The 27,702-nt window shown below is 45.9% G+C and overlaps 1 protein-coding gene and 1 long non-coding RNA gene across 4 annotated transcripts in view; one reads left to right on the plus strand and one right to left on the minus strand.

The window, feature by feature from the left end:
* Positions 1 to 22,729, minus strand: part of LOC142830945 (uncharacterized) — a 51,824-nt gene extending 29,095 nt beyond the window's left edge. Inside the window, exon 1 of the long non-coding RNA XR_012906506.1 lies at positions 22,574 to 22,729. This is a non-coding gene — a long non-coding RNA (uncharacterized LOC142830945). The remainder of the gene's footprint in view (positions 1 to 22,573) is intronic.
* The window catches only part of CHRM1 (cholinergic receptor muscarinic 1), a 44,205-nt gene continuing 18,993 nt past the window's right edge, over positions 2,491 to 27,702 (plus strand). For 2 of the 3 annotated variants that reach the window (XM_014580325.3, XM_075939130.1), the window contains exon 1: positions 2,491 to 2,675. The gene's annotated coding sequence lies outside the window, so the exon portion shown is untranslated. Of the gene's footprint in view, positions 2,676 to 9,192; positions 20,145 to 27,702 lie in introns of those variants that run through there. The other variant, XM_075939129.1, reaches the window with a different exon arrangement.

The raw sequence follows: 27,702 nt of genomic DNA on the forward strand, positions 1-27,702 counted from the left end.
CACGAAAATGGCCATCGGGGCTTTTTTGTGGAAAAGCGCGTCTAGATTGGCCACGGACGCTTTTCCGCAAAAAGTGCTTTTCCATTAAAAGCATTTCCGGAAAATCATGCCAGTGTAGACGTAGCCCTGCTGTGGATCTGGCCCCTTTCTGGTGTCCAAGAAGCTATGCCCAGTTTATAGCAGCTGGGATCTAGCCCTATTGTTACCCATACTGATGTCATTTTACACCATCTGGGGATCTGCTCTATGTATTCCAATGGTGCTATGGCTGATTTACATCATCTTGGGATCTGGCCTCATTGACTCCAATGAAGCTATAGGCCTAGTCCTGACTCAGTGAGGTTGAATGATTAGCGCAGTGGGGGACTGGATGTCAGGACTCCTGGGACATTGTCCCAGCTCTCAGAAGCAAACAGGTTAAAGCACAGTGAAGATTTCTAGTGATGAGAAGGGAGCGAGATCGAGTGGATTAGACATGGAAGTGCTAGGAATCCATTGCCAGTTCTGAGGACACAGGGGTCTAGTGATTAGAGCAGATGGGGCTAGGAGTCAGGACTCCTGGTTCTATATTCCTGACTTTAGCTCTGGCCTCTCTGTAGTCTAGGTGGGTAGAACAAAGGGCATTTGCTCCACTGCTTGGGACAGTATCAGGGTATGATACTGAGCCAGGCCTGGCACAATAACTCTGGTGTTCTGTATTGTACCAACCTGGATCCATGGCTCCTGGTTTAATAGGAATAAAGGGAGAAAATGCATTTGGGGCTTAAATTCAATAAATTATAAAGCACTCAGGGGACGGTTTATCCACTCTGCTCTCTGGGCTGGATGAACATGTCTTATCCTATATCATGCCATATATAGAAGGTGTCCTGTCTGAGGAATAAAATGAGCTGACATCATCCCACTCTAAGCACCAGGCAGTTCCATATTAAAACAACACTGAAAGAAAGGCGGATTCTTAACCTGGCCAAACTCCACTCTACCCTATGATGTCATGAAGCCTTTTCATTGGAATAGTGCTTCAAATTTCAGTGCTACATCCCACAGAACTTTCCGTTTGAATTGCAGAGGTATTCAGGGAGGGAGTGTTGCCTAATGATTAGAGTAGATGGCGCTGGAAGTCAGGACTTCTGGTGTCTATTTCCAACTCTGGAAAGGGGATAGGATCTAGCAGTTGGAAGGGGGGCTGAAAGTCCAGATTTTGGGGTTCTGCTCCCGGCTGACGGAGGGAGAGTGTTTCTTGGCAGGAAAGCCTAGTAATGGGAACTAAGATGCCTGGATTCTGTTCCCAGCTCTGGGGGGAAATGTGATCTAATGAACAGAGCAGGAAACTTCTCCTAGGAATCAGACTCCCAGGTTCTACTACCAGAGGCAAGTGTGGTCTAGTGGTATTTAAACTGGGAACTGAAACTTGGGTTCTGTTCCCAGTTTTCTTAGTGATTCATCATTTCACTTGCCTTCTCTGGGCCTAAAATTCTCCCCCTATAAGATGGAGTTCTTAAATTCTTATATAAAATGGATTATTATAAAAGTGCTGCAAATTATTACACTAATGCTACTTTTCATCTCTAGAACAGATCCCTTGTATGCAGCTGCACCAGGTACTGAAAACATAAACACATAATTTACATAGGCCAAACTAAAATGCTGTGAGTTCTAGTTCACAGAATATTTGTGTCACAATAGTGCCTAGATCAGAGCCTCATAGTGTGTGCATTATTAATAATGCAACAGTAGTGCCCAGAAGTCCTAACGGAGATCAGGGGGCTGTTATGGTGAGTGTGCATTATTAGCAGCATTACGGTAGCACCTGAAAACCTCAGTGAAGCCAGGGGTCTCATTATGGTGTGCATTATTAGCAGCATTACTGTAGTGCCTAGAGAGCCGAGTCCAGATGAGGCCCTCATTATGGTGTGTTTGTTATCATTAGCATTATGGTAATATCCAAAAGTCCTCACTATGATCATGACCCATTGTGATATGTGCATTATTAACAGGACTACAGCAGTACCTACAATGCTCTACACTAGACCAAGGCCCCATTACGGTGTGTGTATTAGTAGCAGTACTACAGCAGTACCCAGAGGCCCGACACTAGGCCATTATCCTAGGTGCTGCACAGCCACTCACCGCCCAACAGTCTTGCTGTCTGAATAGAGAAGCCAAAAGGTGAACGAGAGTCAGACTCACCAAAGCCCACACAGCAGATCACTGTCAATCAACAGGTACAGGAACAGAACCAAGGCCTGCCTGACTTGTGTGCTACCCTTGAGGCCACACTGCGGAATGAATAAATATGCGCTCATCCCGTGACCCCTTAGATCCCAATCACTTGCATAGACCCGAGCGAGGCTAATGCAGTCTATGCAACCCAGATAACTCTCATGTTGGCAACTACATCCAGAAACCAACTGCCAACTCGAAACAGCCAGGCACATTCTAAGACAGTCAGCAGCTCTGAGTCTCATATCCAGCAGAGGGAGTGGTAGAGATGCCTTTATTAAGAGTTTGTGAATTTAACCCTCGCAAACTACGCCATAATCGCCAAGCACTGGGAGAGATTTGCCAGTTCAAAGCAAGTGCTCAGGACAGGAGCTCAGAGACACAGAGATAGATCCAAACTCCCATTTCCGGTGCCGCTCAGAGGGGCTGAATTGCGATAGGACACAACCCACGTAAGTGAGCCTCTATTGCATTTAAATCGTTGGGAGGATGCTACATTTTCATGCCTCTGTTGACCTACTGAATGCAGGCTGGAAAGGGCTGTAAAAGGCAGTCTTGCAAGTGAGTTGAAGCCATTGCAAGGAGGTGGGGAACCAGGGAGTGCTGATGCTTGTGTGCAGGGAAAAACTGAGCACACGTGGATGTGGCGGAGGCAGAAAAGATGGGGCAATTTTATTTTTGTGGGTAACTTTCCAGGGCAAGCAATAGCTAGAGAAAAGCAGCCTGTCGTGGGATGGGTCAGCAGATGATTCTCGCACTGTCCGTGTGATGGTTTCATTCTGAATTCAGGGTCAGATCCTGTGCTGGTGGAAATCAGCATCACTCCGTGAATTTGGATGGAGTTCAGCTGATTCGTGCCAGAGCTGATGAGCTAGCCCTTGATTTCTTTGGTGAAAGACGTGGGGGGGTAGGAGTGTGCTCTATAAGGCAGCAGTTTGATCAAAAGGCAAAAATGTGCTTTTCAAGACTGGACAAGGAATTGATGCGACGTCTCACATTTAAAATCTAAGCCTCTTTCTATCACACAGCCATATACAAGTAAGGGATGGCATGTGAGACAAAAAATGCTTGTTTCTAGCACCTGGCTCTGTAAATAACATCATTAATTTTATTGCTGCAAGAGACGTGTCATCTGAATCCTGGTCATCTGTTCCCGCCCCTGGGAGTTGAGTCAGATCTAGTGATTAGAGGAGAGGGACGGGAGTCTGGAGTCCTGGATTCAGTTCCCAGCTCAGAATGGGTAGTGGTCAGAGCAGCGCAATGCAGGCAGGACTCCTTAGTTCTACCCTAGCTGTGGGAAGGCAGGTGATCAGAGTGAGGGACCAGGACGTCTGGTTTTGACTCTGGCTGGCATGAGGGAATATGTTCTAGTGCAGTGTTTCTTAAACTTCTTGAGACCACGGAACACTAAACAATCTTTTTTTTTTTATGCGGAACACCTATGCAAATTTTCTTCAAAAAAAATTGTCAGACAAAAAAAGACAAAAACAAAGAAGTAACAAAAACAAAGACAAGGTTGCGGCACACCTGCGAGTTATTCACGGAACACCAGTGTTCTGCAGAACATAGTTTAAGAAACACTGTTCTAGTGGTCACAGCAACAGACTAGGAGTCAGACCTTCTGGGATCTTTTCCCAGTTCTGGAAAGTGAGGGGAGTCCAATGGATTATGGCAGGAGCCGAGAACCTGATTTCTCCTCCCAGTGGCATACGCATTAGATTAAAGACAATATAAAGCCTGTTAAAAGCTTTACAGTTGAAGAAATAAACCACAGTCTTTAGTCTATTTTATAGCTCTTTGCCTAGGAGTAGATCTAGAAGAATTCATTGCACATGATTTACATTTTCCTTCCAGTGTTTGCAGATGACAAATATAATAGAACCCAGTGCCAGAACAGACTTTAAAGAGCAAACTTTACAGCTAATTGCAAGAGTCTGTTTTCCTCATTTCTCTCAGGCAGTAACATTAACCACCTGTCATCAGATACACCCACACTCATTATTCTCTTTCCTTCTGCTGTTTTTTAAATATATGAGTGAGTGTAGCTTGTGTTTCACCAAATGTTATTATTTATAACAACTGTAATTTATAGAGCCCTCATATGAGATTCCCCATTGTGCCAAATCCTGCATGGACCCCAACCAAAATCAGCACCCAAATTGGGCCAGGTGCTGCACAAACCCAAACAGAAACCAGGGCCTCATTGTGCTAGGCACTGCAGAAGCATTGTCTGGGATCAGGGTCCCTATTATATGAGGCACTGCAGAGACCCCCACCAAACCCACTGTGCCAGACACAGGAGATACATATGGTAAGAACCCACCTCTGCCCTAATAGATCTTATCTATTAAAGACAGACAAAGGATATAAGGGGAAACCGAGGCAGGGCGAGTGGAACTGGTTTGCCCAGAATCATGCAGCGGCTCAACAACAGAGATAGGATTAAACCCCAGCCCCTCTGATGGCCAGACCAATGCCCTGTCCAGTAGACTAGTGGCTCCATTTCTTGACAGGCCTGGAAAAATGTTGCTCTGTACCTAGAATAGCATTACAGAAGCCCTGGGAGTGAGTCGGGGGAAGGAAGAGCACAATTTGGATATGGATCTTTGACATTCTATCAGAAAAAACTTTCGAAAAATAGAGCCAACACCTAGTAACTTAGCCTAAGAAAAAGCAATCGCAAGTACCAGCCACAAAGGCAGAGAAAAGTAAAATAATTGTAGCCTATAATGAACCTCAATCACATGGAAGAACAAACGGAAGATTATTCTAATAGGTTTTTGAAGAGCTAATAAATTAAGACAATAAGACCCAGCAGGGGAAAATGAAGCTAATTAATGCATAAAGGCTTTATTCTAAAGTTCAGTTGAGTGAAATCTATGATGTTCTTATGGTGAATGCCTGTTCTTATTGACAGTATCCTTCCTTTGTCTGAACAGTCTCTTCAGAATTCTCTTCAAGTACACCACCATCTTTTATTGTGCTTGTGCTGTGCTCAGTACAATGGGGCCCCTGCTCTCAGTTGGGCGGGGTGAGTCTTTAGTATAAATAGTAATACATTCTGCTTAAAAACAATACTGTCTGCTCAAAAACTACTCCTAAACCTCCATGTCAAGAAGGAATATAGAAAATAATTTGCCTGCAAAGAAAAAGCAGTTAAGTCCCAAGACACTTGGATATATTAAGATGCTATAAAATCGTCCCGTTTGATGTATTAACATGTTACTTGAAAATCTTTTTCACTTAGGGAGATGTGTGCTTTGGAAACCCGAATACTGTGAGCTCTTGCTGAATAATCTTTTAAGGCACTTAGCCAAATAAATCCAGTGTTACAAATTTTACTAATAGAAATCGGTCTCAAAACAGCTGTTTAGAATCCACTGCTGTGAAATAGCAGGCTCCGACTGCTGGCAGGGAGGAATAGGAGAGAAAGCTGCCACTTTTCATAACAGTTTATGAAAGGATCAAACTTGCAGTGCTGGGAGGTGGGAAAAGAAACAAACAAAGGGAGGATTTAGGGTTTGAGGGCACCTATCTAAGAGCAGAACAGATAGAGGGAGGGATAGACAGACGAAGGAGCTTGAGGAACAGAGAAACAGATAGAGGGGAATGTACTGGGATGGACAGACAGACAGATGTAGTGGTGAGGCTCTTTCCTATTACAGACCCCAGAATCTTCCATTCATTTCCATTGGCTTTTGTTGTCCCCGGCACGCACTAACGCAGGGCTAAATCATCCCCTCTTCAGAGGCTAGGACAATTTGCAGGCATCCCAGACAACTGGCCACTAGGCAGAGGGGATAGAATGGGGTTCCCACCCCACTTTGTAAAACTGGATGCCCCGAGTAGCCAAGGGCCTCGTGCACAGTGATCGCCAGGCTAGGTTTATTGAGAGTGGGACACCAGCAAAGTTTAACCTGGGTCCCAACGAGGCACAACACTTGATTAACCCTCTCTCTATCGAGCAAAGCCCTGGAGTCCCAGAGAGTTCTTTGCTGAGCAGGGCTGGGCTTTCTCCTGTGTTTGGGGGTTAAGCAGTTGACGCACAATTTTCTGCACTGAGGTGCGGGTGTTAAAGGCAAGTGCTAAATGTCTGAGGGTTTCACACCACAACGGCCAGTCTAAGCAGCTCTCATCTTCATTTTATCACCCTCCAAACCCCTCTCATTACCCCAGTCTCCACTGTACAAAAAACTGTAGGAAACCCCCGTTCCAAGCAAGCATTCAGTCAGAGGGGAAGTGATTAATCCAATACATCAATGGCAGATGCAGGATTAGCACCTAGCTCGCCCACATGTCTACCCTCTCTTAGTTCAGATATCGATTGTAGCTTCCTATGCAATGCGCAGCTGCATAATACCCAAGTGCCTTATAATCTCCAATGTATTTAGGCCCACAACACCTCTGTGAAGTGCTTTCAGCCCCATATGCTAGATGGGAAAACTGAGGCACAGAAAGGCTTAGGCTCAGATGTTCAAAAGTACCTAACTCACCAATTTAAATGAGTCACCTCTGGTGTTCTAGGTATAGTAACATGAGCAGTGATAGAAATGTAGCCGTGTTAGTCTGGGGTAGCTGAAGCAAAATGCAGGACAATGTAGCACTTTAAAGACTAACAAGATGGTTTATTAGATGATGAGCTTTCGTGGGCCAGACCCACTTCCTCAGATCAAATAGTGGAAGAAAGTAGTCACAGCCATATATACCAAAGGATACAATTAAAAAAATGAACAAATATGAATATGATTTGTCCTTTTCTGATTTGTCCTTTTCAGATTTGTTCATTTTTTTAATTGTATCCTTTGGTATATATGGTTGTGACTACTTTCTTCCACTATTTAACATGAGCAGAATCACTGCTACCAGAGTAAGGAATCACACCCCATCTCTTTGACAGCCAGCATTAGCCACCTATCCACCGGGCTATCTTTCCTCCTGTCCCTTTGCCCCATTAGTAAGCTCTCAACCCAGCTGCACATGTTCCATTTTCTGAACATTTAAAGTCAGTCCCTCCAGCAATTTACCAGCAACACCTAACTCTTTTCATCTTCAGACCTTAAAACACTTTGCAAGGGAGGGCGCTAGCATTTCTCCCATTTTACAGATGGGGAAATTGGGGCACTGGGGGAGGAGAGACTTGCCCAAAATCAGACCAGCAATAGACCCAGGAACTGAATCTCAGTCCCCTGAGACCTACGATAGAGATAAATGCACAATTTCAACATGGTCCATTCAGTTTTTTTCTCAGTTTCCCTCTAGTGCACGTCTGTCTGCTATTGAGATGACTGGAATTCAGTTTGAATGTAAGCGGCAAGTGGCCAACATCACTTACTGGAATAACATAATTGACTTGAATTGAACCTCTCTCTAGATTTGCACAAGTGTAAGTAAGATCAGAATCTGATCAAAAGACTCCAGCCAGTTGTGTATAACATTGGTGTGAGGGGGGGTGTAATTTTTTTAAAAAGCAGCTCATTTCCCCATGGAGGGGGAATGGTCTTGTGACTAGGGCACTAGATTCAGTCTCATGGGACAAATTCAGTTCCTGGTTCTTCCAGAGACTCCATGTGTGACACAAGACAAGTCATTTGATCACTCTGTGCCTCAGTTTCCCCATTTGTAAGGTGGTAGCAACTGGAGTGGGGCATTGCGGTCTAGCAGATAGAGCACTGGAGTTGGACTGAGAAAACCTAGGTTCTAGTCCTGGTTTTGCCATCTGCCTCTCTGTGCCTCAGTTTTCCCCATCTGGAAGATGGGATGATGACAATTGTTTCCTTCTTCATAAAGTGCTTTGAGATCCCCTCATGATGGGAAGAAAGGGGTATTATTAGTAATGAAAGTCCTCCTGAGAGTCTCAGCCTTTTGCAGTGAGACACCCAGGGACCGTGTCTGTGCAATGCCCAGCACAATGGCCCAGAGGGCTATGATGGCAGTGCCCTTAAGTGCTCCTGTCATGCTATTAGCAACATCCATGAGTGTGGCATATGTGACCACAATCCTCAAAGCGATTTTGCTGCCTCTCATTGAGATCAATGAGCTAGGCACCTAAATACCTTTGAGCATCTGAACTTTGGCACCTCATTGCACAAGGAGGGCAGAAATCACTGCCTTCAGCAATCCCTGGCTATTAGCAGTAGGAGATGCTAAACGGGTTGATTTTAAAGAACCATGGCAAATCCCGTGGAAAAGTTTTGACCTTCCAGCAAGTAAAGACTTGGCCAGCCAGTCAGATGATGCCTCAGACGTAGAACTGTCAGGACTCCTTTGTGCAATGCAAACATGTCATGAACAGGAGGCCCTGTCCCCTTTCTGACATTTAAACCCCTCTTAAAGCTGGCTGTGATGTCCAGCCAAACTTGCTATGACTAACGGGGACATGAAGCCCAGTGCATGCACCAGCTGCAAGTAAGACCTGAGCAGCGCTCTGGGGATGCAAAGAGGTTCCTTTTCCTCTGGGAGGCAGTGAGGCTCAGGCTCTAGCCAGGCAGTCAGAAACCTGCCTCTGCTACTGACCTTGGGCAAATTATCCTGGTGTAAGTTTTCCAAACCAAAGGCTCAGATTTTCAGCTTCTATTGTGTGACTTCCAGCTAAGTTCTCCCAAGAACTAAGACACAACTCTGGTCCCTAAAGGAATCCAATTCTGGCCTCAGTCTTGCTGTGCCTCAGTTTACCTCCCTGCAAAATTTGGGCCAGTGATGCTGACCCACCTATCCTGAGAGCAAGGGGGCCAGATACTCAGCTGTTATAAGTCAGCACTGTTGAAGCCAGGAGAGCTACGCTGCATTACAGCAGCTGTGAATTTCCAGTGAGTGTCACTTTTGGTAACAGCCTAGTGTTTTGTCTGCACATAAAAGCTGTATCATTTTCACTATACCCATATAGCTAAATCTGCATCATAACAACTTACACACACACACACACACACACACACACACACACACACACACACACACACACAGGACACAGTTGTAGCACAACAAATATATACCTTCAGTAAGATAGAGTGTTGCCTAGGGAATAGGGCCTTAGATGCGCACTCAAAAGACCTGTGTTCATTTCTTGCATTCACCACTGCCTTGCTCGGTGAACTTAGGCAAATCATGTTTCGCTCTATGTGCCTCAGTTTCCCCAATTGTAAAAAGGAGAGAATGATGCTGATCTGCTTTGAGAAGTAGGTACCTTAGTATCCGTGTCATTGCGTCCAGATCAGAGGTCATAACTGCTCCATGGGACACCACAGATAGCAGTCCATGATAATGCTGCAGCCACAGCTAACAGACCTCGATCTGTCAGCGACTACTCATGCTTTAAGAGCTGGAGAGTGTAGGTTTGATTCGTTCTAATGGTGACCCACCCAGTATTACAGGTACAATTATTATATAGATAAGAACTCACACGCCTACCAGATTTAGTTATATCAGCACAAGGTTTTTGTGTTGACCGAGCCTAAAGGAATTCTTGGCTTTCTGGCTCCTGGATACTAAGGAGTTAAAAATAAAAACATTGCCAAGTCATGTTTTTCAAAAGGAACAACCACCTTAAATCTTGACCTAAAAATACACCCATAATGGCCTCTCATGGGGGCTTGAATACTCCAAAGCTGGGATGCTTAATAACTAACAGCCCAGAGTAGCCAAGTGAGCGAGAGCTCAAATTTAGCACACTGGGAGGTTGCTAAATTTGGACCTCCTGGCTGCAATTTTTTGCCCATGTTGCAATCACATTGCTGAGATCAGCGGAATAAGGGGCTAAGGGCAGCAGGCACCTTGCAGGATCGGAGCCAATGCAAACTACCGGGCACTTAAATCCTGATGATGTCAGCACGTAGGTGAAAATTCCAGCATAGGGCCAGATTCAGATCTGAGTTTCTCCAGGCTACATCTGGAGCAACCCCATGGAATTCAGTGCAACCAGTCCACATTTACACCAATATTAGATCAGAATTTGTCCACAACTCCACTGAATTCACTACAATAATTCTGGATTTATACAAATATGAGACTAGAATCTTGCTTTAACTCGCTCCAGATTTACACCACTGTAAGAACGAAATCTGTTCATGGGCAAACAAGTCATCCCTTGACTTGGAAGCACTAGCAAGGGCAATCATATTTAGTGAGGTACTTGTAAAAACTGCAATCAGATCGCAAAAGCATTACCCTGGATTACATTATAACAGGCCCCGTTCCCTAGAGAGATTAAGTGAATTACCCGTAGTCACACAGCCAGCATAGGGAACAGGCAGGAATTGAACAGAGCGCACTCTGGGGCCTCCGGCTGAGTGTTAACCATTGTACCACCATCCGTCCTCAGATATGAAGCTTGTGTTACAATAAAAGTGGGGATGGTGGAGGGAGAGAAAACATATGATCATTAGGAAAGATCAGAAGTATAGCAGCCTACTTTGTACTGCTGGGAAAGCTCACGTTAAATGGTGAATTAGAACTAGTAATGTGCTTACCAACTGTCTACCCTAGGGTTGCCAGGTGTCCAGTTTTGAACCGGAGAGTCCAGTATTTGAGCTTTCTGTTCGGGAAACAAATTGAGAAAATAGAAATGTCCGGTATTTTCTAAATCAGATGTAATGTAGATTGTGATGTAATGTCAAGCGTGTCTGGTATTTTTGTTGAAACCATCTGGCAACCCTAGCTATCCAGAGGCTCCCCTATCCCTACTTCAGAACCCTCTGTTTATATATTATAGCCTTCCCTAGCATTCAGTTTGTGCAGCTGGCTCCAGGGCAGGCAGGCACTGATGAGAAGACTGGCTCCATGGTGCTTTAAAGGGGCAGCCCCCCCCACAGCTGAGCCACTGATCAGCTATGCGGCAGCTGCCCCTTTGAAACACCACCTTGGCTCAGCTGTGCAGCACTGCTGCTTTCAAGTACCCCTTCCCCCCTCGCTTTGCTATCTCCATCTGATAGAGGCAGCAGGGGAGGGGGGAATTGACTAGTCAACTGACTATCTGATAAACATTTGCTTATCGAATAGTTGACTAGTCCTTAACATCTTTAGTCGGAGTAAGACGTCCTCCAGCTTGACAGTATTTTTAGACTATTTTGAAATAACTGCCTGCTGTGCAGACACAGGCTAAGTTATTTCGGAATAGCGCTAGTTATTTCCAAATAGTGTTGTAGTGTGGACGTACCCTTAATAAGCAATGACAGTCCAGGAATTTAACTACTAAAACTCATACCAACAGAAGACCATTATACTGACTCGCCGTTGTGGAGCATGTTCCCATGGCCATGTTCAAAGGACCCCACCCACAGGTCGCGTGTTGAGCCCCACGTAAACCCAAACCGCACCGCGGGCCACAAACAGATGGGCCACGGGCCACATGTGGCCCACAGGCCGTGTGTTAAGTAGCCCTGCCTTACATGGTGTTAGTCAGAGTAACTCCACTGATTTCAGTGGATCGGGTCTAAAGAGTTTCCAGAGAACAGCTGGATAGTGCCGCCCAAAGAGAACATGTGCTTGGATTATTATAATGCTGTCTGGAAGCAAATCTTTTTGAGATTAAGTTGCAATTTGGAAGGCTGATAAAAATCACACACACTCCAGTGAGCAACACATTCCGGTCATGAATCATTTGCTGGTGGATCAGCTCTGTAGAAAAGCAGCATGTTTTTCTTCTGGAGTCTAATCCTTCTAGCACGGAGGAGGCTCTGAATATTTTTATTATGCATTTAAATCTCCCTTCTTTTATTTGACTCTTGGCTTAAACAGCTTCTTGAGACACTGAGTTCCACTGTTTAAGGGCAGGTCTATGCTACAGGTCAATCTCACTTATGTCACTCAGGAGTGTGAAAAAGCACCCTCCACGTCCCCAAGCCATTCAAGTTTCTCACTGCTCGTACCAGCCCTATGTTAGCAGGAGATGCTCTCTCACCAACAGAGCTTATGCTTCTCACCAAGGTGAAGTAATTATGCTGACAAGAGAGCGCTCTGTCGGCATAGCACGTCTTCACCAGACAGGCTGTAGCTGCGCCAGTGTAGCACTATAATGCAGACTTGCCCTAAGCATGCGTTGTGCCAAACAAGTGACATTAAAAGAACATGGGTGAGATATGCAGAGTCATTAATGGGAACTGAATGTCCAAATCTACTGTGGGTTTAAGTGTTTCCAAGGCCTCTAATCCAATGACTGCTTCCAGAACCTCTAATTAATAAGAGCCACTCTAAATACAGGTGGGCAAATAATGGATTTTTTTGATGCACTGAAAATTCTGAAAAAGAAGATTGAAAAAAAATACATTGAGACAACATGAAAAATATTTTTAAAGATCTGGAGAATCAAGTTTTAAAAACAGTTTCAGCTCAAAAGAAACATTTTGGTTTTCCAAGCATTTTTAACTTTTAAAAAAATAAAATGGAAGGACATTTAAAAAAACATATTTGGAATTGAAAAATCAACTCTCTCAGAATTTTTTAGGGGAGGGAGCGGAGATTTCTGAGAAACAATTTGGCAAAACTGACACAAACATGTGGAATGTTTAATTGTTGCTGAATCTGCATTTTTACATTGAAAACGTTTTGGATGAAAAATGTTGCCCAGCTTTATTTCTGGAGCCATTTTCACCAGCTATAAGGTGAGGCTACCACAGAGGAAGGATAATGTGGTAGATACCGCATCAGATTGAGACTCTGGAGAGCTAGATTCAAATCCCACCTCTACCACTGACTCCTTGCATGACCTTGAGCAAGTCACTGTAAGACTCTGTTTTCTGTGTAATTTGGGGGTGACAATCCTGGCTTTGTCGGTCTATGGAAGCTGGTTGGGGCAGGGACTGCATCTCACTGTGTGCATGTAAAGGAGTTCACACCATGTAGCTCAGATCCCAGGGATACTATTGACTTCAATTGACTCCTTTTTCCACCATAACCAAGGCTAGAGACTAATTTCCTTTTAAAAGAAAGCTGAGAGTCTCATGTAATCATGTGAGTCCAGGTGCAGAGGATTTAATAAAAACACCAAATATCATAAGAGTCACCCACACTGTCTACCTAAGATAGTTGTATGGACTCTGTCACCGTAGCCCAGAGATGGGGAATCTATGGCCTGGGGGCCTGATGCATTCCTTGGTTTGCCTCAATCCAACCCCCAAGGCTTCTTCCCAGGATTGGGAAGCCTGCGCTCTGGTGTGCAAGGGGAACATGGAGAGTGTTTTTCTCCTTCTCAGTTGAGGGTTGTGACTGATTTTTTTTTGAGGGTCTGGACCTTCAACCCAAAAAAGGTTCCCCACTCCTGTCGGAGCTTCTGGCACCTCAACATTTTTAATGCATATATCCTCCCAGTGCTCCCATGATGCAGAGCAGTGCTATTATGCCCATTGTACAGACGGGAAAGCTGGAACACAGAGAGAATACATGACTTGGCCAAGGACAGCAGGGGACTGAATTCAGCATCCCTTCCAGACCTATGTCTCTATGTCACACAGCAGCTCATTAAAAAGACTAGAACCCAGGTGAACCAACACCCCCGAGTCCAGAATCCTGAACTACTAAGCCACATTGCTCCACTGCCAATAGGCCCAGAAATAGGTTCTATTTTTATTCATCTGTAACTATGGCTCTCCAGCCTCTTAACATGGTCCCTTCTAGCCCTAAAATCTAGAACTCTATGAGCTACTCTGATTCTTGCAGACACATTAGTCCTCCCAGGCAAGAAACACAAAAATAGAAAGATCTTCTCCTTGCTGCAGAATGCGCCACGGGGAGAGGCAAGGCAGAGTACGGGCAGGAGAAGAACATGTCACTGGGAGATTTTATTCCATAAACACGCCTTGATAAAGAACATGCACTGATGGATTCCTGGGAGCGAGGTGAGCTTCCAAAAACAGGCTGCAAATTACCTTCAGTGCCACACTGCAAACCCAAATCAAAGCAGAGCTTGGAGAATCAGACAGACATCCCAAGGTGCCAGAGCACAGATTTCACAAAGGGCCTGCAGACTCAGGGATTGTCTGCCACACAAGCTACAGCTTGAGGGACCCCAGGGTCCCCATTAACACCTGCACCATCCACAAACCAAACTCCATCCCCACACATGGCTGGGGTAACATGGGACAGCTGGAAGTGAAGCACAGATTCAAGTATATCTGTTCTGTGGATGCAGACCAGCGCTGCTGTACAACTATACAAGGTGTCTGGACCTCCAATGCCTTCCCCTAACATGACCCACCACATGGCCTATCCTTGTTATTAACTTTTTTCCTAACTGGACGTCACCTACCTCTGCATGCAGCCTGTGAAGAGGTCTGTTGCTCCTACTGGCTTATTCCTTCCACCACTAGCAACTATATTCATCCCATCTTTGATATATTTTGGAATTTTCACCATCATAGTGCCCTCTTTGTGTAGTCAGTTGCACTAGTGCAAAGTGCAACCTGCTGTGTCCATTGGTGCGAATGAGCAGTCAAAATGCCACATAACAGTAAAATGAGTGTCTTGTGGCAAACACATTGGATAGGGAAATCAAGAGATCAGCATAAACCTTGAATAAGTCTCTTAATTTCTCTCTGCCTCAATTCGGTCTGTGAAGTCATGCAAGTCATTTATCTGTGACTCTGTTTCCCCTCCACCACTTGTATGATAGGCAATTGGGGTGGGGACTGCTTCATCATGCAAAATGGAAATAATCACAAAGAGGACACAGTCCTCCCAAGCAAGAAACCTCAAAATAGAAAGATCTTCTCTTTGCTGCAGTATGCCCCATGGGGAGAGGTGAGACAGATTTCAGGCAAGAGAAGAACATGGCATTGTAATTTGACAGACTGATGGAGGAATACAACCCAAGTCCTCTAGCTACAATGCAGTGTTTTTGCCATTAGACCTCCTGGCCTTCCTTAGGCAAAACTAGCTCTGCAGAAGGTTATTCCATATCCCACTCTAGCTGATACCACCTTACTTTGATCTCTGCCTCAAAATATGTCCAGATTTCATTTCAGAGTCCTTCATCAGTGATGCAAGCTCTTTCCATTCCTCCCCAACAATAACCACCCCCTCTGGCTCATCCATTAAATTCTTTGCCCAAGGACTAAAGCATGCGCACAGAGCGACCACACAAAAGTTAAATAGAACCCTGATGTTATATCAACACAGCTACAAAAAGGAGGCGGGCCTGGTCCTCAAAGCCACATCAGAGGCTTCTGGAGTCTCAGGAAATGAAACAGTCTGTGTCTCAAGAAAGGAAAGGACTTTCTAACATCTCAGAAGTTCCAAGAGCCCTTGGGGCAGGCAGCTGGTGGGGACTGATTTGCAAAAGTGTGGTCCTGTTTCTGATTGATCCCACAATGGAACTTTTGCAGGGGCAACACTGCAGAAGGAGGCAAATAGAGAGCATGTCTTCAACACGTCTGATCATAGAATCATAGAGCTGGAAGAGCTAATTTTAGTGTAGACAGGAGCTGGGCAAATAATGGATTTTTTTATTTACTAGCCATTCAAAAAAATTAAAACAAAAACAGAAAAGAATTATTTTGGTTGAACCAAGATATTTTTTTTTTAAGTTGGGCAAATCTAAAAGAAAAAAATAAGTTTCAGGTCAAATGAAATAAGTGTTTTAGTTCAAAAACAACAAAACAATTCCGTTCAGTTTTTCTGGGGTTTGTTTTGTTTGTTTACCAGCACAATTCAGTGAAATTGACCCAAATTTCACACAATGTAACCGTGTCACTGAATCTGCATTTTTTTTACCCTAAAAGTTTAGGTGAAGAAATCTCACCCCGCCTAGTCCACTCTGGCATTTATTGATCTATATTAATAGCTTCATTTGAAGAGCAGCACCAAAGGAGCCTTTTGTAGCGTACAACAACCGAGCTGTACTGATTCCAGGAACTAAGCTGCATATTTAGTTTACATACATAACAGGCGCCTCAGGCGCTCAGTGACAGAGCACTCATAACAACTTGCAGCAGAGAGAAGATTTCCTGAGTGGCCTGTGGTTTGCAACAGGGTTAAACAAAGTCCCCTACACAGGGAAAGCTGTAGGACTTCTAGCTGTGCAGGGGCAGCCCACGCCAACCTGAGGACTTAGGGCTTTCAGATGTGTTAGTTTATGGTCATTCCCAATCAGTCACTACTCTCCAGCAGCGTGGTCATGCCATGCGACAGCGCAGCTCCACTCCATGCTGCACACAGACTTCAGACTAGCAATGCCAGCAACTCTGGGTGGTGGGTTGTTGGACTGGCCCACTCCTGGGTTGCACCAGTCACCCCCCAACCTCATTCTGCAGAGGACTAGGGACAGACTGAGGGGTGACTGAGTATACTGTCCCCAGCGCATGTCTGTCTGGGGAAGCTGAATCTAGTAGCTTGCCTCACCAGGATGGGGGGTCACAACTCCAGGGTTCTGTTCTGGACGCACAGAAGTAGTGGTTAGTACAATGGGAAAAAACTGTAAAGCAAGACTAAGGGAGTAGGGTCTAGTGGTTTGAGCAGGTGGGAGCTGGCACCCCCAGGGGTTCTATCATCATCACCTCTGGGAGGAGAGAGAATAGTTCAGTAACCAGAGCAGCAAACTAAAAGTCAGGATGGCTGGAAGAGGTGTGGGAGTCAAAACTTCTTGGTTCTATCCCCAGCTCTTGCAGGGGAATGCAGTCTGACCCTTTGAGCACAAAAGTGGGAGTCCGGAGAGCTCTTCCCACTTCTTTCATTGACTGGCTGTGTCAATTTGTGGGGTCAGGGATATTCCTACCCTCTCTTTGTGTCTCTATTTCATGATGTGCTTTGAGAGCTACAAACAAAGGGCTGGAGATTATGGCTTTCTCCTTCCTTTCTCACCCATGCAAATTCTGGGTGCAAAGTATTATCATTCAGCCTACTCCGCCCTGTACCTGGAGTAAGACATAAAGATTTATCCCAGAGAGTAAGACGCAGAGGTTGCAGGCAAAATCCATGGCCCCAGATAAGCTTCGTTTTCAGCACAGAAGTGTGTCTAGACTATAGGGTTTCTCAAAAAAGTGTCCTTTTTCGAAAACACTTCCCCTGCATCTAGAATGCTGTTGCGTTCTTTAGAAAATAAATTGAAAGAATGCAGCAGTTTTTTCAACCACGGAAAACCTCGTTTTATGAGGAAGAATGCCTTTTTTTGGACGTGCTCTTTTGAAAAAAGGCGCTATGTAATGCAAACTGTGCTTTTTCGAAAGAGAGCATCCAGACTCTGGGCGCGCTCTTTCAAAAAAGTGGCTTGCTTTTTCAAAAGTATTGGTTGCAGTCTAGACGCTCTTTTTCGAAAAAGCCTCTTTCCAAAGAGGCTTGCAGTCTAGATGTAGCCTGGATTCACATGCAAGTGATGAAGGATGGTGCAGAGGCTAAGTCACAAGCCACTTGGAAGGCCAGGTTCAATTACCTGAGCTGCCACAGATTCCATGTGCGATCTTGGGCAGCTCGTGTAATGAACGGGATTGAAATCAACGGGGTCCAAAGGCCTTTGAGTATCACTTGCTCTGTGCCTCTGTTTCCCCACGTGTCATAGGACTAGCAGCACTGCTCTGCCTCAAGCGGCTGTTGTGAGCACGAGTATGTTAAAGGTAGCTTTGTGTCTGTCCAGCACCTAGTACTAGGAGGGCCTGACCAGTGTACACAATACATTGTGAACAGCTCAGTTGCTGAAACGATAGGGTACCTACGACAGATGTCTGCCGGATCGAGTCCTAGGCTAAACCTTGGGGGCAGGATGGGGCCCATTCTCACTTGGCTTTGCCTATGCCAGCTGCTAAGACAAATGCATGCAACCTTCTCCTGACCCTTTTAGCTGGTGATGCCTTTAATTGTGTGTGTGCTGCACAGAGCCCATTTCAGCCCCAATCAGCCTCACTGATGACAACCAGACTCCAGCACTTCCATTTATCAAAGCTAATATAAATATTTCCTGCCAAAGAACAGAACCCTAATAAGTGAACTCTCCTGACCAGCGCAAAGACGGAGAGGTTGGCATTAGGCGCAGAGAAACTCAAAATCCCAAAGCTCTGCCATGGATCTGTGGCCGCAATCCCCAATTGCACCATGGCCCCTTTATGGCACCCTGGTAGCTTCAAATCCTCCTTGGGGTTAGGATTCTGGGACTCACAGCCCACTGCATAGGGGGACAGAGCAGGGGCATGGCCAGCAACCCCCACACTCTGACTGTTCTCTGCTCCCCCAGGTCTGTACTGCCGGAGACGCTGGCTGGCATTTTCTCAAGGGCACCACACCCACAATCAGCAACAGGTTTTCCCAGGAGCTTCACTCCCATCTGTGCACCTGAGTCAGTGGGAGCTCTGAGCTGTTTGGAAACCCAGGGCACTGGAAGTGTCACTGCAGGAGCTGCTGGGTGCTGTGTGTTTGCGCAGCAACCACAAGAACCCCAGTCTCAGCCTGGATCTGTGCAGCATCCACACAACTGAGTCCTCTAATGAGGATTAGGTTTCTGGGTGCCCGACATGAGATGCCTTTTGTGTGATCAGCAGAGGCGCTGGGCAGTTACAATTCACTGCCCAAGCTGGCGGGAAGGGGAGGCACATACCACACGCTGCTGACCTGTGGGTTACATCAGCACCTGGGAAAACTAAGGACCCTCAGCAATATGTCAATATACAGATATCGTAGGCATTTAAATGTAGCCCTTCTGGTTTCTGGAAGCAAAAAGGTCCAATCAGCTTTAATGTCACGTGAGCACTGGACAGCACGATGCAGTACCATCTGTTCCCACTGAGGGAGCTGTAGTACACCTGGCTGGCACGAGGGGAGTTCTGGTCCGGCAGAACATAGGTTATAGGGAGCACAAGCAGGGGAGAGTAATAGAGCGAGAAATGTAGGGTATAGTGAAGCTTTTGCAGCTCAGACTGTAGGGCCCTCTGCATATGCTCTCCCCAGGCTTCCCCCTCCCCTTGGGCACCAAACACTGCTGGCTTAGGTTACACACCGAATCAGACACCAGGATGGTGAGAATGGTCCATTCCAATCTATGAGCAGGTCTTAAAACAGCCTGAGGTTTGGATTTCCGGTTCAAATGTGGTAGCAGAGCCAGACCATGGGCACAGAACAAAGGGAGTCAAATTCCACTGGGGGCCTTATCTCTGTGAAATACCTACATGTCATCCATTATAACAACATTCAAGCACTTTGCAATCTGCGCACACTTTACAACATAGCACTTCTCTTTTTTACCAGTGGGGAAACTGAGGCATGGGAAGTCTAAGATCCAGCTATTTAGGCAGATAGTTCCCATTGACTTCAAACAACAACTTGCCCAAGATACCAAGGTCCGAGAAGGGAATTGAATCCTGGTCTCCAAAGTCCTAAGCGAGCACCCTAACTATTGTTATTGTTATTGCTCACATGCCGCAATAAGGCTCCATACGTGAGCAGCTGCAATTGAACCCTAGACTCTCAAGAAGGCCAGTGCAAAGTGTTGTCATTTGAGTTACAGGCGTAGAGATAAGTAAGGCTGTAAATCTTCCTGCTTCTGGCCATAACGCAATGGGAGTTTGGAAGGAAACTCGCTGGGGGACCGGCCAATGTCGGAGGCCAGACGGGCATGCAGGTCTGACCTAGTTTGGCAATTCTGATGCCTCTAGAGCAACAGCCCCAAACCCCACATCATCACTGCTGCAAGCTGCCGCTCTAGGAGCAGCTCCTGCCGCCCCTTTTTTAAATAAGGGCTCACATGCTATCAAGTTAGTGGGAGGGTTTGTTTGACATGTGACGTGATATTTACACAAGGTTCAACAGAAAGACGAGACGTGCGGGGACAATAACATAAGCTGCCGGAAAACTTCTTTTGCATTTTTACCTGCTTGCCTCCTTCGTGGGCAAATATTGGATTAGAAGCAAGAGAGAAGCAAACCCACCTGGGATGGAGCGCAGAAGGGCTGTAAACTTATGCTAGTCTTTGGAGAAGGACAATGCAAATTATTCTCCATATGGAACTCACTCAGGTACAGTAGCTGTTACCCTCTTTCTTGGCATATATTAGGTACTAGTGGGGTTTTATTAGTGTAAAAAAGGATTAGCCTAGCACCTTATCCATAAGCCCAACTGGATCATTGGAGAGCTCTATTTATTTCCCAGCTCTGTCACAGACTCCCTCTGTGACCTTGGAGACAGTATGCCCTAGTGGATAGAGAAGTGGGCCTTCTCCATGTTACCTTGTAACCTATGTTCATCTGGATGCTCTCATTGTATAGTTCCGTACCTTCTGAAGGAAGCGGGCATTCTATTCCCAGCTCAGCCACTGACCTGCTGGGGAAACCACATCACCACCCACTGCCTCAGTTTCCCTGTCTGTAAAATGTAAAATTGTGAAGGGCTTCGCGATGTGTGCATGAAAAGCAGAGTACAAAAGCTACATATTATCTCAGTTTCCCCACATGTACAGTCCTGCATTGAGCATGTAGCTAGTAATCTCTTCAGAACAGAGGCTCTCTCTGAAACTATGTGCATGAAGTAGGGGGTGGCGGTATTTGTACTAGGAAGAAAACATAGCTGTGCTGGGTTGCTTTGCTCTCCAGACATCCTCCCTGTGCTAAGCATTATCAGATGCTGCTAGCAGAATTTAAAACATGGTGTGATTTGCAAAAGAATGAGTCATTTTGCTCTCCAGATCTTTTCAATACTAACAGACATAGCACGTGCCCTGCAGAATTTGTAAGTGACTTTGTCTTTTCTAAATAAATAAGTTGCATTGACAAAGTGCTCAGGCACTAATGTGCAACACAGGACACCTGGGTTCAATTTCCAGCTTTGCCACTGACTTGCTGTGTAACCGTGGGCAAGTCCCTGCACAGTGCCTCTTTCCACACCCACCCTTTGGCTATTTCAGTTGTGGGCTCTTTGGGGCAGACTGTCAGACATGGCTACTTCTACACTGGCGAGTGCTCATGCAAAAATTATTTTGCGGAAGAGTTCTGCAAAAACTCTTCCAGACAAGAGCACGTACACTGGCATGTGCTTTTGTGCAAGAGCATCCATGCCAGTGTAGATGCTCTCTCGCGCAAGAAAGCTCTGATGGCCATTTTAACCATCAGGCTTTCTTGCACCAGAAATTCATGTTGCCTGTCTACACTGGCCTCTTCTGGAAGAGCTCTTGCGCAAGAGGGCTTATTCCTGAGCGGGAGCGTCAGAGGTCTCTCACAAGAAGCCCTGATTTTATACATTAGAACGTCAGTTTACTTGCGCAAGAACACGTGGCCAGTGTAGACAGGCAGCAAGTTTTTGTGCAATAGCGGCCGCTTTTGCACAAGATGGCGCCAGTGTAGACACAGCCTATGTATTTGTGCAGCACCTGGCACAATAGGGTGCTGATGTCGGTTGGGGTTTATGTCATGCCTGGCAGAACAGGCCCAATTGTTGTTGGGGTCTGTGCAACACGTGGCAGAACATGGTCTACACCAAGGGTGGGGAACCTTTTTTGGGTCAGGGGCCGCTGACCTACAAAAAAATCAGTCAGAGGCCACACAAAAGTGTGAAGCAAAAAATAACCAAACAAACCCTCACTGATGTGGCCCCTGACTGAGAAGGAGAAAGAAACTCCCCACATTCCCCTCACACACCTGGGGGGGCCAGGCTAGTAGAAATTGTGTGCTCAGGCCTTCACACCGCGTGGCTGGGAGTGCCAGTGTGGGCTCCCCAATGCTGGAAGGGAGCAATGAAGGAAGCTGGGGGCCGCATCTGGTTCCTGGGCTTTGGGTTCCCCACCTCTGGTCTACACCTTGATGGGGGTCAATGAAGCACCCAACCTGGCAGGGCCCCAATCTCAGTCAGGGACCATCCAGCACCCCCCACATTGAAGGGTGACTGGGTTTCTAGGTGGCCAACATGAAACTTCTTTTGCCTGATTCACAGAGGTGCTATGCAGCTACAATTCATTGTGCACGTCAGTGGGAACGGTGGGTAGCCAGGGGAGAGTGGGATGGGCACATAACACACTCTGACCAGTAGGTTACATGGACATCTGTGAAAAGTAAGACCGTGGAGATGTTACACAGGCAGATATTTAAGTCACTTAAATGCCTTCTGCCAGGTGTTCTTGGCAGCAAAAATGTCCTAGTTCTATTTGTAAGGGTTTCCTCTCAAAACTTCAAGAGCACTGTCTCAGGGAAAGCTATTCCTCTGAGAGCCTTTGACAGACATTTCCTGCAAGCAAGCATGGAGTGTGGGGATTTAAAACAAAAAGAACTGTAATAGGCGACAAAGAATAAACATAAGAAAGCCAGCAATAAAGCAACTATATCTATCACATATCTAATACCACTCCACCAACCCCAGCTATTTTAGCAGTAGTCTGAACCTCCATCCCCTTCTCACAGATATCATGGCAAATAAGACACACAAAAAATCTTTCAGCATTAACCACTTCTCTCCTCACCACTGACAGCATGTGGTCCAGAGTTTGTGGAGACCAATTTCAGACAGGTTCATTTCCAGCCAGATAGGGAAGGACAGCACCAAAGAGCTTAGCATGCTCTACCAACCAGCCCAGCTGAGTTGAGTTGAGTTGATTACAGCTTTAGTACCAGGTAGGGAAATCCATGCCAGAGATCCTCAAATGCCTGCTATTCTCTATAACTTCTGTCTAAGCTACTAGAACAGCTTCTCAACCTCGGTTCCTTACTGAGTAATCTGTAATCACACAAAATTCTTCCTGCTAAAAAAGAACTTGGAAAATAAACAGAAACCTATATTCATTTTCTAAGCATCAACCACAGTCTCTCATCCAACTGTCCTAGACTGTGGTGATGGTCAGGGTGACCCCTCCTCCTAGGCAGAGTTGGTGCAGTGCTTTTCCCTTTTCATTTCCCAAAAGGGATATGGAAATGTCATCACTCTCAAACTCAAAACTTAACCAGATTCATATCAAAATGTTCTAAACTATCACAGAACTGAAATGCAAATGAGGATTTGCCCATTCAATAGTTTTCCCTTCCTCTCCCACAGATGTCAGCAGAGAGCTCCCTCCACTTTGGAATCCCTGGCCTTCTGGCATTCTCAAGCAGCTCTGGGATGCTCTTCTTGTTTGTCAACAGGTGTCAATAGTGAGCACCCTGCTCAATAGGCCAGGACTTCTGGTCACTAGGCATACATAGTGGCTGTGTCTACATTGGCACAACGCAAATACTCTTTAACGCAAGAGTTCTTGTGTTAAAGTATTTGCACAAGAGAGCATCTACACTGGCATGTGCCTTTGCGCAAGAGCATCTGTGCCAGTGTAGACACTCTCTTGCACAAGAAAGCTCCGATGGCCATTTTAGCCATCAGGCTTTCTTGCGCAAGAAATTCATGTTGCCTGTCTACACTGGCCTCTTGTGCAAGAACAGTTACGCAAGAGGGCTTATTCCTGAGTGCGAGCATCATAGTTCTTGCGCAAGAAGCACTGATTTCACACATTAGAACGTCAGTGTTCTTGCGCAAGAACTCCCCACCAGTGTAGACAGGCAGCATATTTTTGCGCAAAAGTGGTCGCTTTGGCGCAAGATCATGCCAATGTAGACACAGCCATAGGCTATGTCTACACTGGCGGCTTCTTGTGCAAGAACAGCTGTTCTTGCGCAAAAACTTGCAGGGTGTCTACACTGCACGCATGTTCTTGCACAAGTAAATTTACAGTACAGCATCGGAAAACAGGGCTTCTTCCGGAAGAGTTATTCCTCTCCCCACGAGGAATAAGCTCTCTTGTGCAAGAACTCTTGCACAAGAGGCCAGTGTAAACAGGCAACATGAATTTTTTGCGCAAGAAGCCCCTGTGGCTAAAATGGCCATCAGAGCTTTCTTGCACAAGAGAGCGTGCGGACTGCCATAGATGCTCTTGTGCAAAAGCCCATGCCAGTGTAGACACGCTCTTGTGGAAGACTTTTTGCGCAAGAACTCTTCCGCAAAACAGTTCTTGCGCAAGAAGCTGCCAGTGTAGATGTAGCCACAATGCATGGTCCCTTCTGAAAGTCCCATGCCCTAGTGCTCATTTTAATTGCAATATTAGCATAGAGATCCCAACCGAGATTAAGACTTCAGTGTGCTGCACAGTCCCCAACCGAGATTGAAGCCTCGGGCCCTACAAAGATACATAGTAAGAAACAGTCCATGTCCCCAAAGGGTCTCAGTCACATATTTATACAAAGGACAGGTTATTATCCCCATTTTAGGATTGGGAAACTGAGGCACGGAGCAATGAGGTGACTTCTCCAAGTCAAAGTGGGAGTGTGTGGCTGTAAAATGGAACCACTTCATGTTGATCCAATGATTTAACCACTAAATAGTCCTTCTACCTGGAAAGAAATGGCCTCTTCTGAAAACGGTTGCTCCAATAGACAAACCTACCAGTGGAGGAAGTGAAGCCTTAGCCCATTAACTTTACATTTCAACAGGATATTATCCTTGTTTTCAAAGCAAGACACAAAGGGGCTTGAACCCACCATAGCATGAGCCAGTGCTGTATGCTATCCAGCTACCGCAAGCATTGATCGCCCTATTGACAGCTCCGGGGTCTGACCACTTAGGTGACTCCAGATATGGGATGGCAAGAAAAATAATGCTTGTGAATTTTAAACTGAGGTGTTGCAAGACCCAACAGCTAGAAGCTGAAGTCAGCAGCATTCCAACTGTCAATAAGAGGCACACTTTAAACAAGGAAAGTGATTAACAATGGAAGCAGATTCTTGGAGGATGAGACAAATTCTCCATCACTGGAAAGCTTTAAATCAACAGATGTCTTTCTAAAAGACACAATCTACTTAAATCACATACTTTGGGTCTGGGCATGTGGAGTGTGATTCTCCAGTCTGATTACAGCCATCTGGAATTTGTTTTTTATTTCAATTTTTTTAGAGAAAAATCAAAACACAAAATAGTGCCACCACATTGCCTTGTGAGAAAGGGAGTTCACACTCCCTTTTTCCTCTGTAGGCTAGGATTCCACTATGCTGCAATAAAAGACAGTTCCCTACCCCCAAACAGCTTCTAATTAGACAAGGGATGAATTTGAAAGATAAGGGAAACTGAGGCACAGCTTGGTGACATACCTTGTTTTAGATCACACACTGGTGAGAAAGCCAGGAGCTGAGAACTCAGGAGTCCTTATTCCTAATGTCTAGTTCAGTGGTTCCCAATCTTTTTGATACTGGGGACCAGTAAACCCATCCACAAGCTTTTGGAGGACTGGTAACATTTATTTGCATATTCATTAAGCAAATGATGAATATGCAAATAAATTGTGTCACTGGCTCTACCTGTCTGGAGGGTTGTTCCGCCCCCTTTCTTGGCCCCAATCCCGGCCGCTTTACCCGCCGGTGCTAGCTCCCCTGGCTGCATCCGGCACTGGGCGTTCTGCATCAGTGCGCACGGCCTTCTCCCTGGGTTCTAGCGCCTGCCAGAACTAGCCCCACCACCCGGGAGCATGTCTGGCAGAGACACCACGGTGGCGGGCTCTCTCCCAAGAGGGCTACGCCACTGCACTCAGCAGTTCGGGGTGCTGCTACCCCGTCACACAAATTAATAGGATTGTGCGGGATAATTTTTCTAAGGACCACTTTTTTTTTTCTAAGGACCGGTACTGGGCCGCAGACCACACTTTGGGAAATTCTGGTCTAGCTGATCAAACTCACTGCCCTTCCACAGCTGGCAATTCAAGTAGGAGTCCTGACTGCCAGTGCCCTTGTGATATAACCACTAGACTCCCCTCCCAGGGTTGGCAATAGAACCCAGGAATCAACAATTGGTAGATTTTCAGACCAGAAGGAACCATCAGATCATTTAATCTGGCTGCCTACATAGGTCAGGCCAGAGAATTTCACCCAGTTATCCCTGTACTTATGTTTGACTAAAACTTTTAAGCATTAATCCAGTAATTCCTGATTCAGGACTCCCCCACATCCTCAAACTACTAGTCCCCATTCTCCACTCAGTTGGAACAAAACCCAGGAATGCTCATTCACAATCCAGTGACTCTCCACTAATCCACAATGATAAGGAAAATCCTGCACTAGATATTTATTTTAACTGTGTCCATGGTAAACACGACACTTCCATTTCCTGCTGGGAGCAAAAGGCATTTTCTCCTCCCTTAATCATCCCTGAAAAGGGCCATTTTGCCTGGAGTTTGTCAGCGCTTGTGTTGAGCACTCTCTAGCAGCACAGGATGTGTAAAAGTGGCGGGGAAGCTGTTCTAAAAAACAAGCCACAGACGGAGACAATGTAAATTCATGGAGTCATCTCAAGTCACCTGATTTCACATCACCCAGGGTCACCATTAAACATGCACTCATCAAACAGAACCTTGCATTAGCCCCCGCGTCTCTCTACTGTTCAAAAAGATGGACTTTGCGGAGAAGAGAGAATACGATTTTAATCTTTCCTTTGAATTTCCTCTAGCAGGTTTTTATCTGATAGCATCTAAAAGGCCTTACTAAGTTTGAGGGCTTCCTATCCCATTGCACCAATTCCAGTTGGAACCCCCCTCCCCTCCCCCGCATCCTGCTGGGCACTTCACCAACCCCCAGCTGGAGCCTTCCCATCCCATTGGGCACTACCCTGACCATGATTAGAACCTTACTGTATTGGGAGCGACACAGACCCTGACTGCACCCCGACCCCATTATGCTGGGAGCTGCACAGACGCATTTAAAACACAGTCTCTGTCCCATAAGCACTTGACATCTAAATAGACAGGACACTCAAAGGCTGCTAAGGCGACAGAGGCAAAGTGACTTGTCCAAGGCAACACATCAAGTAAGTGGCAGAGCAACCCAGGAATTTTTATCTCCCAGTCCCCTGGTTATACCCCAGGGATGAGCAATAATTTTTGGGACCACTCCAAGAATTTGGTAAGTGGTCAAAGGCTGCACTTTGTAAATGGCAGAGGTGGAGGGTCTGGGATGGAGGTTAGGTGCAGAAGGGAGCTTCTTGTAAGGAATTGGAGTACAGGAGGGGATCTGGGAGGGAGTTTGGGTGAAGGAAGTGCTTGTGACCCAGGACAGGGGTTTGGGTTGTGACCTAGGAGAGGAGGCAGTTGTGACCTGGGGCAGAGGACTGGGGTGCAGAGGTTTGGGTTACGAGGGACAGGGGTGCATAAGGCAGAGGGAGAGGCTGGGGTGCCAAAGGCAGGCTGTGGCCAAGAAGCTGGATTTTACGTACCTCTGCTCTAATTTACTAAACAACCTAACTCCTAGAGAGGTGACAGAACCGAGGTTTCCCAGCTTCCAGCCCCCTTCTGTTATAACTATAGTACTGTCATACAGTACCCACTGCAGGCATCTATGACCAAAAACACTCAGACAGCACTCCTGAGAGGGTCCAAACAAGACAGTTTCATGCTTTTCTAATCTATTCAAAGCAAACCAGGCAGCCAATTGCAAACAGCTTCTGTCCAGCATCTCTTACGCTCATTCACACTCACTCCCTTAAATTCCCAGAGAGATTCTTCCTTAAATGATCTTTTTCAAGGAGTGCAGATAACATGATGGTTATTAGACATGAAGTTGGGGGTAGATTCCGGGTATGTCTACA

This window comes from Pelodiscus sinensis, chromosome 11, assembly GCF_049634645.1.
Source record: "Pelodiscus sinensis isolate JC-2024 chromosome 11, ASM4963464v1, whole genome shotgun sequence".
Taxonomy (NCBI): Eukaryota; Metazoa; Chordata; order Testudines; family Trionychidae; genus Pelodiscus; species Pelodiscus sinensis.